The sequence below is a fragment of the Entelurus aequoreus genome, linkage group LG03 (assembly GCF_033978785.1).
Source record: "Entelurus aequoreus isolate RoL-2023_Sb linkage group LG03, RoL_Eaeq_v1.1, whole genome shotgun sequence".
In the NCBI taxonomy this organism is placed as follows: Eukaryota; Metazoa; Chordata; class Actinopteri; order Syngnathiformes; family Syngnathidae; genus Entelurus; species Entelurus aequoreus.
Window position 1 is genome coordinate 43,783,372 of NC_084733.1, and position 13,792 is coordinate 43,797,163.

A 13,792-nucleotide genomic window follows, 5' to 3' on the forward strand; every position below is an offset into this window, starting at 1 on the left:
TCAGGCTTAGCTTAGCTTGCTAGTTAGCTTAGCCTGCGCGCTACTAAGAAAGAGACGCGGAAGTTATCAACAACAAGTTTAAGTGTTAGTGTATAAAATACTGAGAGATTTGAGGGATGCGTGTATTGAATGGCAACATGAAAGTTATAGGGTTTATTGGTTTTTAAAAACCCAACTGTTAAGTGCAAATTTAAACGAAACCGGTTTTCGAAAATAGCTAGCTAGGCTATAGACTATATAGTATATTACTTACTTAACTTAATCCTCTTCTTCCCGGATGGGAAATAAGGCTTCGACGACTCGACGCCATTCATCTCGCTGCTGTGCTCGTCTCTGTGCCTCGCCCCATGTAAGCTTCATCTCTTTCAGCTCCCCTTCAACTGTTCTTCGCCAGGTGTTCTTTGGCCGCCCTGGCTTACGTTTTCCCGGTGGTGTCCATCTTAACGCTGCCTTTGGTATCCTCTCGTTGTCCGGTTTTCGAAAATAGCTAGCTAGGCTATAGACTATATAGCAGGGGTCACCAACCTTTTTGAAACCAAGAGCTACTTCTTGGGTACTGATTAATGCGAAGGGCTACCAGTTTGATACACACTTAAATAAATTGCCAGAAATAGCCAATGTGCTCAATTTACCTTTAACGTTATTATAAATAATTAATGATATTTACACTTAATTAAACGGTTTAAAAGAGGAGAAAACACGAAAAAAATGACAATTAAATTTTGAAACATAGTTTATCTTCAATTTCGACTCTTTAGAATTCAAAATTCAACCGAAAAAAAGAAGAGAAAAACTTAAAAAAAGAATATATGGAACATCATTAGTAATTTTTCCTGATTAAGATTAATTTTAGAATTTTGATGACATGTTTTAAATAGGTTAAAATCCAATCTACACTTTGTTAGAATATATAACAAATTGGACCAAGCTATATTTCTAACAAAGACAAATCATTATTTCTTCTAGAATTTCCAGAACAACATTTTTAAAAGAAATTCAAAAGACTTTGAAATAAGATTTAAATTTGATTCTACAGATTTTCTAGATTTGACAGAATAATTTTTTTGAATTTTAATCATAATAAGTTTGAAGAAATATTTCACAAATATTCTTCGTCGAAAAAACAGAAGCTAAAATGAAGAATTAAATTAAAATGTATTTATTATTCTTTACAATAAAAAAAAATAAAATACTTGAACATTGATTTAAATTGTCAGGAAAGAAGAGGAAGGAATTTAAAAGGTAAAAAGGTATGTGTTTAAAAATCCTAAAATCATTTTTAAGGTTGTATTTTTCTCTAAAATTGTCTTTCTGAAAGTTATAAGAAGCAAAGTGAAAAAAATAATGAATTTATTTAAACAAGTGAAGACCAAGTCTTTAAAATATTTTCTTGGATTTTCAAATTCTATTTGAGTTTTGTCTCTCTTGGAATTAAAAATGTCGGGCAAAGCGAGACCAGCTTGCTAGTAAATAAATACAATTTAAAAAATAGAGGCAGCTCACTGGTAAGTGCTGCTATTTGAGCTATTTTTAGAACAGGCCGGCGGCCTACTCATCTGGTCCTTACGGGCTACCTGGTGCCCGCGGGCACCGCGTTGGTGACCCCTGCTATATAGTATATACCGCATGTTATTTTTGTACAACAACTTCAGCTGTCGAACGTTATAAGGTACAAATTCAACAAGTACAACATTAGCACGGACGTATAGCCAAGTTGTGGTTAAGAAGGTGGATTTTTGTTCCTTATATTTACCAGAAACGAAGTGATCCGAACACACGACCCGGGACTTTGGGGGACTCCAGTGAGAACCGTCCTCGTTTTCCCAGTGTAAAGCTGCGAGCCATTTGTCTCGTCTCTGTGGGCTTTATCACGCTTTGGCAGAACAAAATACAACCTTTGTTTTCCCTGTTTCCAGTTGTGGTTAGCACAACCAAAAACAACACAGTTTTTCGGCATTTTGGAGGCAGAATGACGGGTTTAACCAGCGTAGGTCGACAGGTTAAAGAGTAATGGCAACGGTTTGTTTTCTACGCCAGTCTGGTTGCTATGGCTCGAAGAACCCGTAAGTAGCTCAGTTGCCCGGATGTCGGCCCTCACCCATTGGCCATGTAGTGAGCTAATTAATGTTATTGCTAACACCTGAATGTTTTCTACTCTTTCTTCTTAGCTATTGGTAACCTAACATAGTTATATAAACTCAATTCAGTATTTTTTTTTCTATAGATAAATACAGTTTGTGTTTTGGGAAACAAGTTTGTTAAAGTGTAGAACAGAAGAGACGAGCTTGCCACCTCCCTCTGCTGTGCTGCAGGCGGGGAGGAGGAGGAGTTTAACCCCAAAATGTCTGGGAGGAGTCGGCTCTCTCTCCGTGCTCCTCCTGGGTCCTGCCTGGAAACCTTACGAAGCGAGGAAGTAACAACAGTTTTTTTGGTTGCTTCAAAATACAACAAAGCATACTTTTGGATGCCGTAAAGAGGAAAAACTCTTTAGGGAATGTTTGAATGGAGGAATCACACTAACCGGTGAGTTTGCAACTTCTTTCACAACCAGGCGCCTTTTCCTTAAAACGTCTCACTTTTTAGTTCACATATATATTTTTTAATCCATTCGAATATGTTGTTTACTTTATAAAACTGCTGCATCGCGGTACAAAAACATGTTTGGCCAACAAGTGGATTGTTCTACCCAGCTAGAGGGAACGTATTTATAGTCATACATTGTCTTTCTGTTCATTGTAATACGAATGCCATTTAAAGCCATCCATCCATTTTTCTACCGCCATTAAAACAATTCTGAAAACTATATTAAAAGTGCATTTCGCTTCATTCAAAAATGACCATTCAGTGTGTAGCTCGTCTGACTTATGGGGACACTGTTTTTGCACAAAATCATAGCAGCAGCAGTTATATTTATATGTTTAGATCTATTGTTGTGTGGCTGTGTACTGCTTGAAAAGGGTCCTCAAGCCCCATGCTGAGCCAACAAAGGGGCACTGCCCCCCTGGAGTCAGAGGCCTGACCACAGCAAACAGAGCCAGGAAGGAGTCACCGTTTGTCATTTTTTGGCCCTCTGTGTCATGGCAACGTGTAGTTGTCATTTTGTGAAACAGTGGTTCTCAACTTACTTAACTTAATATGTGTTCATCTGTATGTGGAATTGTTAACCAGCACTTTCGCCAAATTATATATCCTCCTTACTAGGGCTGTGAATCTTTGGGTGTCCCACGATTCGATTCAATATCGATTCTTGGGGTCACGATTCGATTCAAAATCTTTTTTTTTTTTTCAATTCAACACGATTCTCGATTCAAAAACGATTTTTTTCCCGATTCAAAACGATTCTCTATTCATTCAATACATAGGATTTCAGCAGGATCTACCCCAGTCTGCTGACATGCAAGCAGAGTAGTAGATTTTTGTAAAAAGCTTTTATAATTGTAAAGGACAATGTTTTATCAACTGATTGCAATAATGTAAATTTGTTTGAACTATTAAATGAACCAAAAACATGACTTATTTTATCTTTGTGAAAATATTGGACACAGTGTGTTGTCAAGCTTATGAGATGCGATGCAAGTGTAAGCCACTGTGACACTATTGACTATTGTTAATTTTTTTAATTTTTATAAATGTCTAATGATAATGTCAATGAGGGATTTTTAATCACTGCTATGTTAAAATTGTAACTAATATTGATACTGTTGTTGATAATATTCATTTTTGTTTCACTACTTTTGGTTTGTTCTGTGTCGTGTTTGTGTCTCCTCTCAATTGCTCTGTTTATTGCAGTTCTGAGTGTTGCTGGGTCGGGTTTGGTTTTGGATTGCATTGTTATGGTATTGCTGTGTATTGTTTTGTTGGATTGATTAATAAAAAAAAAAAATAGAATTTTAAAAAATGAGAATCGATTCTGAATCGCACAACGTGAGAATCGCGATTCGAATTAGAATCGACTTTTTCCCACACCCCTACTCCTTACCTACCCTGTTTACGTATTACCTTAGGCCTATGTCTACTTTGTCGTTGGGCTGCTTTTATTAATCGTATAATTTATCGATTAATCCGTTTGATTAAATGAGTAATCGAATAAAAACACACTTTCTAGCCTCAATGCGTCTTTTAGGAGAAATAGTTAAAATAAAGAAGGATTTTTCTAATAACCTTTGGTGTTTCTTCTTTTTAATGCACATGACATTGAAATCTCACTTTTACCATGGGATCATCACGATAGATTGTATTTTTTTAATTTAAAAAAACTGTGTAGCATAAAACCAGGTAATAGATAATAAATGTGTTATTGTTTTTTTTTTTTTTTATAAAATTCTGTTTTTATAAGACATTCATTGTTTATTATTACACTGCTCCTATATATGCAGGATGCTTTCTAGTAATGTGCTGCATCATCGATATAGTGATATTGTGTCAACTCTGTTTGATAGTGTTAAACACTTCACCACGTTGTCTGTTTTTTTCCCACTTTTAAATGATTGCAAACATCTCTCTCTTGTCTTTTGTGGGCACTCTGCTCTCTCTCTACCACTCTCTTGGAAAAAATGTCCACAAATGTTATCATTGAAACAAGAAAATGTTTCTAATAAAATGAATCGATGAATCATTGTAGCCCTACTTAGTCATATTTCCTCGTCAGCTTCTTGATTTATTTGAGCAATGCTGCCACCTAGCAAGATGCTTGTGTATTGTTTAAGCATGAGTAATGGCACTTCTACTCGAAATCCCATTGCCTCTCATGCCCCCCCCCCCCAACTCCCCCTTTTTTTGAGAAGCAATATTTTGAAGCATGCACAACCGGGATGCACAAATAAAATCACCGGCTAATTGTTGGGAGTAATTTCCTTCAAGGTTCTGCTTGAATGCCATCCAATAGTCTTGAGACCTACATTATGTGTGCTGATTCACTCTTTTGGGATATTTATGTCCTGATTAGTGATTATTCAACAAGGTATTGAAGTTGAGGAAACACTGCTTACCTCATTTGTATTGGAATTAGACTGGGTTGACACAAGCACTACAGTTAAGAGATACTAAACAAATGAGTGGCAGGAGAGACAAGCCTCATTGATTCTGCTTTTTTTAATCAACCGTAAATAATTAGTCTTTGACTTTTATAATTGTAGTCGAACTACTCAGAAGTTGTGGCACCACGTTCCTATTTTTGTCATATGCGGTTCAAATAGTTGAGGCAAGGAAAATTCTGCCCGCTACACGCAACATGATGATTGTATTATTTCACTTTTTCCGTGGTTGTTATGTGACGGCGATTGAGTGTGACCCGTTATTTCCTTCTAGTGGCGAGCATGTGATGCTCCTGGTAGTTCTCTTTTTATGACAGGAGGAGGAGGCCCCCTATCATATGTGTTGATGAGTGCCAATAACATAAAAAGGATTGAATAGCAGAGATTGGCGCAAGGACAATAAGGAGCAATGGCATCACAACCACAAGAGCTTTCCTCATGCAAGCGCTCTTGTTTTGATGCCAGTTGATTTAGTTTGAATTATGCATAGCGGTGCAGGCTAATGGACGATGGAAAATAGCTTTTCTTCTCTTTTGGTGATCTGTGTGGCCAGTGAGCATTTTGGAAAGGTTCCACCTATGCTGTAGCGTATTAGGAGGTTTGAGCTGTTGTTAATTCTAAGGTTGACAATGTTTCATGTCTTCTTCCCGCTGCATTTTTCTCCATATATGGAGAGGAGTGCATGTGACTTATCAGGCATGGCTAACATCTGTACTCGTGTGACATGTTGGCAACTTTTATGGTGTAAACGGTGCACATATTCCAGACTAAACTGATTTTGAATGAATTAAATTGGACTGAATTGTGACAATGAAATGTCCTTTTATGGCTTCTAGGTTGTTGTTTTTTGCAGTGTGCACGGTCGAGTCAGGCCGGCGCGATGGTGACATGTGTGTTTCTATTTTCTGCCCCTGTGGTTTGGATTATTTTTGTGTTCATGCAGCAGCATCTGGAGAGTTGGCTATAAAAAGAATCTTAACTAGAGGCCCGAGACTTGTCATTTAGCAGGCCCAAGTCAACTAAAAGACACATGACTGGCCTCTGCACACAGTTGACCACAACTTTGGCTTTTAGTAGCTTCATACTTTTCTCACTGCATAATTCAGTGAGTAAAACTTTTGGAAAAACTTTTTTTTGTGGCCCCACACACACATGCATGCCATCCACTTTACTTTGTGTCTCTTGCGCTGCACAAACAGAAACCTTCTGTCCGAGCTCACCAGAGCAGCGCGGTCTTATCCAGCTGAACAAGGTGTGCCCAGTCGTGCACTCTTAACAGCCTTAAGCCTGGGGTGGAGATTAACACATCAGTTTAAATTCAGTGGCACCCTTCAGGGTCACCTGCGAAAAAGGATGGTCTGTAAACTGTGCAAAGAAAATGAAGATTAAAGTAAGACACCAGCTTTAACGATTTATCACAAGGAGCAGGATTAAAAGGTTTTTATGTGGATGATTAGAGCCGATGTTGGAGGGAAAAGTAGGAGGGAGGTCGCTTTCTGCACTGACTGACTGGCCAAAACATTTGACAAAATTATTGTGGTGTAGTGCACTGCATCATACTGAAGGCTGTTACTATTGTTTTTTTTTTCGCTTGCTAAGGAAACCAAAATATTAGACATAGCTGTCAGTGTGATGCTGTGCACTTGTACACAACTTCAACCACAATAATAAACGTGCACCAACATATTTGTGTCCTTTTCTCAAAAATATTCTTAGTCTATTTGATAATTTACTGTTCGTATCTGGTTACTTTCTGTTGTAACATGGTTGCATCTCACTTCTGTTAAAATGTAATAAACACTTATTCTTCTGTTGTTTGAATACTTTATATTAGTTTGGGCAATACCACAAATTTAGGTATGGATCCAATACCAAGTAGATATGTGGAAGTATTGGTTGTACCAATGCCAATACTGTACTGATATAATTTTTTATCACAATTATAATCAGACAAAAACACATGATGGCGATGTAACAATATCAGTTTAATATTTAAAATATTTCCAACTATTGGCTCTTATATAAATACTTTGGTTTTTGCCCTTACAGTCCTCCTGTGTCCAGCACTTAATCCCTGAGATTGTAAAAACATAACAAAAAAGACCAAACATGTTGTGATAATACAAAACATCAATCTAACCACTGTAGTATCGATAATACACTGACACTCTAATTGGTATCGTTACTGACGATATTTGTATTGATCTGCCCACCTCTGTTTACATTCAAGAGCTCTAGCTTAGCAGTTAGCATATCCTTCTATGGTGTGTAGTGTAGCATGTTTAGCTTTTCCACGTCCTCCTATGATAAAGTTACTTGTAAGACGCTTACAAAAGTTTATTTACTGCAATGGAGTTGAGTATTCCTGATTTAGAATTGGCTTTGTATTGTGGAGGGGCGTTAGCTGCCAGCTCCCTAGCGAGAATGATTCTTTACGTTTAGGGCGCAGTCGCTTGTCACTGTCAAATTTGCAGGACACAGCTAGAATGTCATCAACAAGCATTAGCACAATATAACAATAGTATTTCAAGCTCTATTGTCGGCCAAATTCATATAATTTATATCGTTTATAACCCGCAACCTGTTAGGCCTGGGCGATATATTGATTTTATCAATAAATTCGAGTTTTTTGTTGCAGTCGAAGCGGTAGAAAATGGATGGATAGATGGATTAAAAAAATAAAAAATATATTTGTTTTCCTGTCCTTGCTCTTCCTTAGCCAAAATCCACAAGCTTAGCAAAACATGGTTAATGCTAATGATAAGGTGAGCAAGACGTTTGTACAAAAAGAAAAGTGTTGTCAGTGCTTTAAATGTGCGGAAACAGGCGTGGGACAAATGACTGCATGCTGCAAAGTTTCTTTATAAAAGGCAGCAGCACAACAAACTTATTCCAACATCTGAAACAGCATTGAACCGAGTGGGGGAAAGGCAATTCTTTACGAGGAAAACAAGAGAACTACAACAACAAACTCCACCTAAGGAGCAGCTTACTGTGGTGGAATCATTTACACACAAAGTACCATGTATGATGAGAAAGGAGCACAATGCACAGAGCGATCACTAAAGCAGTCACTCTGCACATCCAAACCGGACAACTCGTACACGTGTGTGCTGCTGCAAAACTCTCATGGAATTATAACGCAAATAATCATTAATATAGTGATATAGTACATGTGCAATGAAGTGTACATTGTCTTTAAAATCGGTACACACTTAACAAGGAGCCCAGGATACTCTATGGAAAAGCCTACGTTTATCCACATGCCAAAACTATATAGTAATCTCAATGTTATACTTGTTTATTTATTTGCATACAATGTACAATATTACATTTTTATTTACAGAACTATTTCATTCAAGACGGAAGTTTTAAGTTTGCACTTTATTGATATGATTGATATTTATTACTATTTAATGATTACTGGTATCTTTTGGAGTTTATTTATTTGCACGCAATGTGCAATGCAACATTTTTGTATTGTATTTTATTCAAGCAGAAGTATTTCTTCCCAGAGGAAGCTCCTAAATTATTTAATTGAAAATGATTGCATAAAAAGTAAAATGTATATTGGTCTAAAAAGAACATTATACGCATTAGAATTTTGCTAAGAGTAAGATGCAGTGTGTGCATTGTCATTTCAAACAACTATCCATCCATCTATTTTCTACCGCTTGTCCCTCTCGGGGTCATGGGGGGTGCTGGAGCCTATCCCAGCTGCGCTCAGGCGGAAGGCGGTTTACACCCTGGAAAGTCGCCACTTCATCGCAGGGCCAACACAGATAGACAGACAACATTCACACACTAGGGAATATTTAGTGTTGCCAATCAATCCCCAGGTGCATGTCTTTGGAGGTGGGAGGAAGCGGGAGTACCCGGAGGGCAGCCACACAGTCACGGGGAGAACATGCAACTATTTTTTGATCAAATAAAAGCAAAACTTGTTTTGAATTATCTCTGTCATTTTCATTGCTTTCTTTAAAATTAGGGAAAACAATCCTAAATCAAGTTTTTAGTGAAAAAATTGGAGTATTTATTTTTATGACATATCGCCCAGACCTACAATGCTTACTGACACCTAATGTACAGAGTTGTAACGGCACGCTGCATTCACAGAGCGTCCCAATATAATGTGTTTGGGAAACGCTGCTATTATTTGAATAAAAGTAGCGTTATAACAGCAGTAATAACAAGCAAAGCTCACACACAATTATGAACTACACTATTTAAGGCTTAAAAAAGTGGTGCCTCAGCTAAGTGATGTGTTTTGCAAGCAATCATGTGATTATAGAAATGTATGAACACTTATATGGAAAAAGGAACACAATGCTGGTGTACCGATTGATAATAAAGAGTTTATATCTTGACAGTGAAGGAGAACCTTGTTAAAGTCATTTTTAATGCTCAAGCACATTGGTGTTTCTGATGGCTCTTCCTTGAAAACATGTTTGTACACCCTTTATGGGCAACCACCAATCTTGTTTATATGGAAATATGCCATCTAAGCCCTTGCTCTTTGGCTTTAAGCCTGCTCTAGGGTCGATCCCGGTGACAATGGAAATCATGATTGATCTGTGCTTCCTTGGTCCACTAGCCATCAGGTGTCACTTACTATCCTATTGGAAAGGCAAACACAGCTGGTGCGACAGGCTGAAGTGATCACTGAGAGGTTTTTCACTTGGCACCAGGTCCCTTGTATTGTCCCTTGTGATGGATGGTGCAGATTCACATTTACACCGTGTCCCACCTGCTCATCAGTGGGCGGAGATAGATAGATTTACTTTTCGTCCTAAAATCTACGAAGTCCGCGCTTCATCTGTTGTCGCACTTTAAACTCTGTGAATTTACATAGCCTCTTTAACTAAATTGAATGAATGATAGTGCTTTGTCCAACTAGTATTACCCCCAAATCCACCTATTTTCTTTTCAGTGTACGCTGTTCAGGGTTACTGGGGTCTGGGCAAAGGGTGGAACAGCATGGCAGACTACAGCGTGGACTGGTCATCAATCAGTTAGCAACAGAACAGGGCATTGAGTGGGAATTGATCCTGTTTTATGCAAAACCAACTTGTCTTACCTGTTAGTACCTGTTTTTGTGTATTTGGGATTTCCATAATCCCTAAAAATTTAAGGTCAAACCATGGAGGCATGGTGGGGATTAGAGGTGAGAGAAATAATAAATTTTTAGATGCATCGCAATTTGGACATGGACGATTATAGAATCGATTAGTAAACGTCAATAATCGATTTATTTATTGTAAATAAAGTAATGCAGACAGTCCTAAAATTTGGCTGACTGCAGCGAGCCACCTCACCGATAGATCCGACGAGCTCAAGTTTTGCTCAAATTTTCATTAATTTACTAAATGTGGCAATTAATTGAACTGTTTGTTATTCCAAATGAATTGTTTTTTTTAAAGTTGCATTTGATAAACGTTTATTTGGTGAAACAAAAATAAATGTAAAATTGCAAGTATATACATTAAGTAAAGATGCATCAATAATCGATTTTTTATCTAATCGTAGCTCCTGGATCGTAATCGAATTGTGATGTGCCCAAAGATTCCCACCTCTAGTGGGGATATTTATAAAGCAATCTTGCCTTCATTCATACTTTCTCCAAATAAGCCATTTTAATTTGAGGAGCTAGTGACATATTTGTCTCTAGTTACATGAGCGGATATCTCCAGGTATGCTGAAGATTTACCTGAAGAGCTTTGCGCCAGTCCGCTATTGTAGTCTGAAGTTGTATTCACTAAATCCCTTCTTTTTCGCTCTCTTCTTGTGGGGTAGACGGTCTCGTACATGCACGTACATCCTCATAGTTGTAACCTATATCTGTCAGTACACTCGATATGGAAGTGCTAAAAACTATAACATGGCTGACAGGGAGAAGACACAGTTGGAGTGGAGGCATGTACAGTAAATAGCAGTTTGAAGATAGTTTGTAAAACAAACTGTATGCAAAATTTTGACCAAAGAAACCACCGTTACATGTTATGTAGACCACAAGGAAGGGTTTTGAATGTAGAAAAAAATCATAAGATTCCTTTTAAATCACAGTATCTAGTAGGGTGTAACCATTTGTCGATGTTATCGACAAAAATCGTTAAGAAAATTGGTCGCTGAAAAATGTATTTGTCGATAATTGTCTTTGACTTTGCTTTGAGACTAACTAGGGCTGCAACTATAAATCGATTAAATCTTTAAATTCAATAAAAACAAAAGCTTCAATTAACATTCTGTTGCCTCCTTTAGGCGCACTGGTGTGTGTGTGTGTGCGGTAATCTTTTTTTTTTAATTTTTATTTATGCACACATTATAAAAGTGCAATTTCAATGTTAATGTGCATTTATTATAAAAATAAATAGAATAATGGTTATGGCGAGCAGAAACAAATTATTTCAACTATTTTTTCTAAAATATGCATTGAGGCTATAAAGTAAATTTTATCTGATTACTCGATTAATCAAAGTGATCAATAGATTACTCGAATACTATAATAATTGATAGCTGCAGCTCTACCAAAACAAAGAGTCTGAGTTGTGTAAAAAATAAATTTGAACATAATTTTAGCCTAAGTCCACCAGCTAAAACGTGTTTTTGTGTACATCTTTTTAAACACATCATCACAAAATGCTCTTTTCTTGAGAAAGCCCTAGTGTGTGTGAATGTGAGTGTGAATGTTGTCTGTCTATCTGTGTTGGCCCTGCGATGAGGTGGCTACTTGTCCAGGGTGTACCCCGCCTTCCGCCCGAATGCAGCTCGGATAGGTGAAAGGACAAGCGGTAGAAAATGGATGGATTTAGCGTTGTCTTGTTATTGCTGCTATTATGACTCTCCTTTGTTTACATAGAAAAACATATTCTTGATTTTTTTTTTAGCAGCACTTTGCTTGCCCTTGTTTTTGAATGGACAAAAGTTGAAGAGAGTTATTTTTTAAAGCCTAATAAGCAACACAATTACAGTATGAATATATATGTATAAATCAAGTAGTCATCCTTGTTGTTAGTTAACACATGCTTAAAAAAACCTTGAGCTGAATTCAAAAGCCTATGTCTAAATTAGAGCCACTGAACTGTTCTATGTTTAAGATTGTCAATGACAGCTATTAAAATAGTTGTTTGTTGCATTCCCAGTTATTAGTAAAATAAAGCTTGTCATCAGCAGACTAGACAATCGCCGTTTCAACCATCTGCACATCTGCTCAGTGCAGATGTCATCACCTGTCCACAGTTATGCAACTGGCAGTTTAGCTGCTAGCAATTAGCCAGTCACCACAAACAAGCAAAACAATTTTTTTTATTTCAATTATTTTGCCTAAAGTATGCATTGAGGCTATAAAATGTGTTTTACTCGATTAATTGAACAAACCAATCGATAGATTACTTGGTTACTAAAATAATCGATAGCTGCAGCCATAAACATCTCTATACTCATACCCATATATTTACTTATTCCTGATTTGCTAGAGGATAAAACGTAGCAAAAATGAATTGTGATGCAATTAAACGACTTTGTCGCTATATTTAGCAAGCAGAGCTACATATTAAAAGTGATGGAGTATATCTTAGGTCATGCATTTATTTGGTAATCAAATACAAAGTATTCACAAAAGTATTCGCCACCACAGGTCTATGGCGTGTACATTACCACAGCATGCAGACAACCCCTAGAAGCTCGAAACACAACCTTTATCACTTCTTTAAGTGCTAAGAAAACACCTTAGCGACACTTATGTTGTCTGGCAACGCTTTAAACACCACTAGTTTACTTATTTCAACAGGAAGGCAAAGTGTGGCCTGTGGGCCATTTGCTGAACATAGCCTTTTTTTCTATCACGTTGCCACCATATTGAAATAATATTAAATACAATATTGTTTGTTCTTTGTCTATGATCATATGTAAAAGCACAGTATTATTTGTTTTTATATACAGGGTTGAAGCACAGTGATTTTAAATACTTGACACTTTAAGATAATATTTAATTAAGTAGTGAATTTTAAAGTACACAAGTTCAGTGTTTTATTTATTTGTAATGGTATCACGGTGGGAGAGGGGTCAGTGCGTCTGCCTCACAATACGAAGGTCCTGGGTTCGATCCTGCGCTCGGGATCTTTCTGTGTGGAGTTTGCATGTCCTCCCCGTGACTGCGTGGGTTCCCTCCGGGTACTCCAGCTTCCTCCCACTTCCAAAGACATGCACCTGGGGTTAGGTTGATTGGCAACACTAAATTGACCCTAGTGTGTGAATGTGAGTGTGAATGTTGTCTGTCTATCTGTGTTGGCCCTGCGATGAGGTGGCGACTTGTCCAGGGTGTACCCCGCCTTCCGCCCGATTGTAGCTGAAATAGGCTCCAGCATCCCCCGCGACCCCGAAGGGAATAATCAGTAGAAAATGGATGGATGGGATCAAATAAGTTTTGAGAATTGTGGAAATTCCTAGATATTGGTATTAGCTACCAAAATGCTGGTATCATTATAACCCTACCAATGGCACATTCTACCCCAAAGTTGAAAGGAAATGGGCATCTTTATTGTACACCCACAAACAGTTGAACAAATGTAATCTTTTTTTAAAAAATTTTAATAATTTGTACTCTATGAGAACTTTAGTAGCTGTATATCAGTGTCTCCAGCACAACATTGGTATTCGGATATTGATGTTGTCATTTGAACTGTTCCTATGCATTCTCTATTTAACAGCACAGGATGTGATGATCTTATTTTTAACCGACCCAAAGATCTTTAGAAGATCGC

The 13,792-nt window shown here is 37.4% G+C and overlaps 1 protein-coding gene across 2 annotated transcripts in view; it reads left to right on the forward strand.

Annotated features, from left to right (window-relative positions):
- Positions 1–2,243: 2,243 nt before the first annotated feature.
- Positions 2,244–13,792, forward strand: part of LOC133646480 (rho guanine nucleotide exchange factor TIAM2-like) — a 229,218-nt gene continuing 217,669 nt past the window's right edge. The window contains exon 1 of one of the 2 annotated variants that reach the window (XM_062041868.1): positions 2,244–2,523. The gene's annotated coding sequence lies outside the window, so the exon portion shown is untranslated. The remainder of the gene's footprint in view (positions 2,524–13,792) is intronic. The other variant, XM_062041873.1, reaches the window with a different exon arrangement.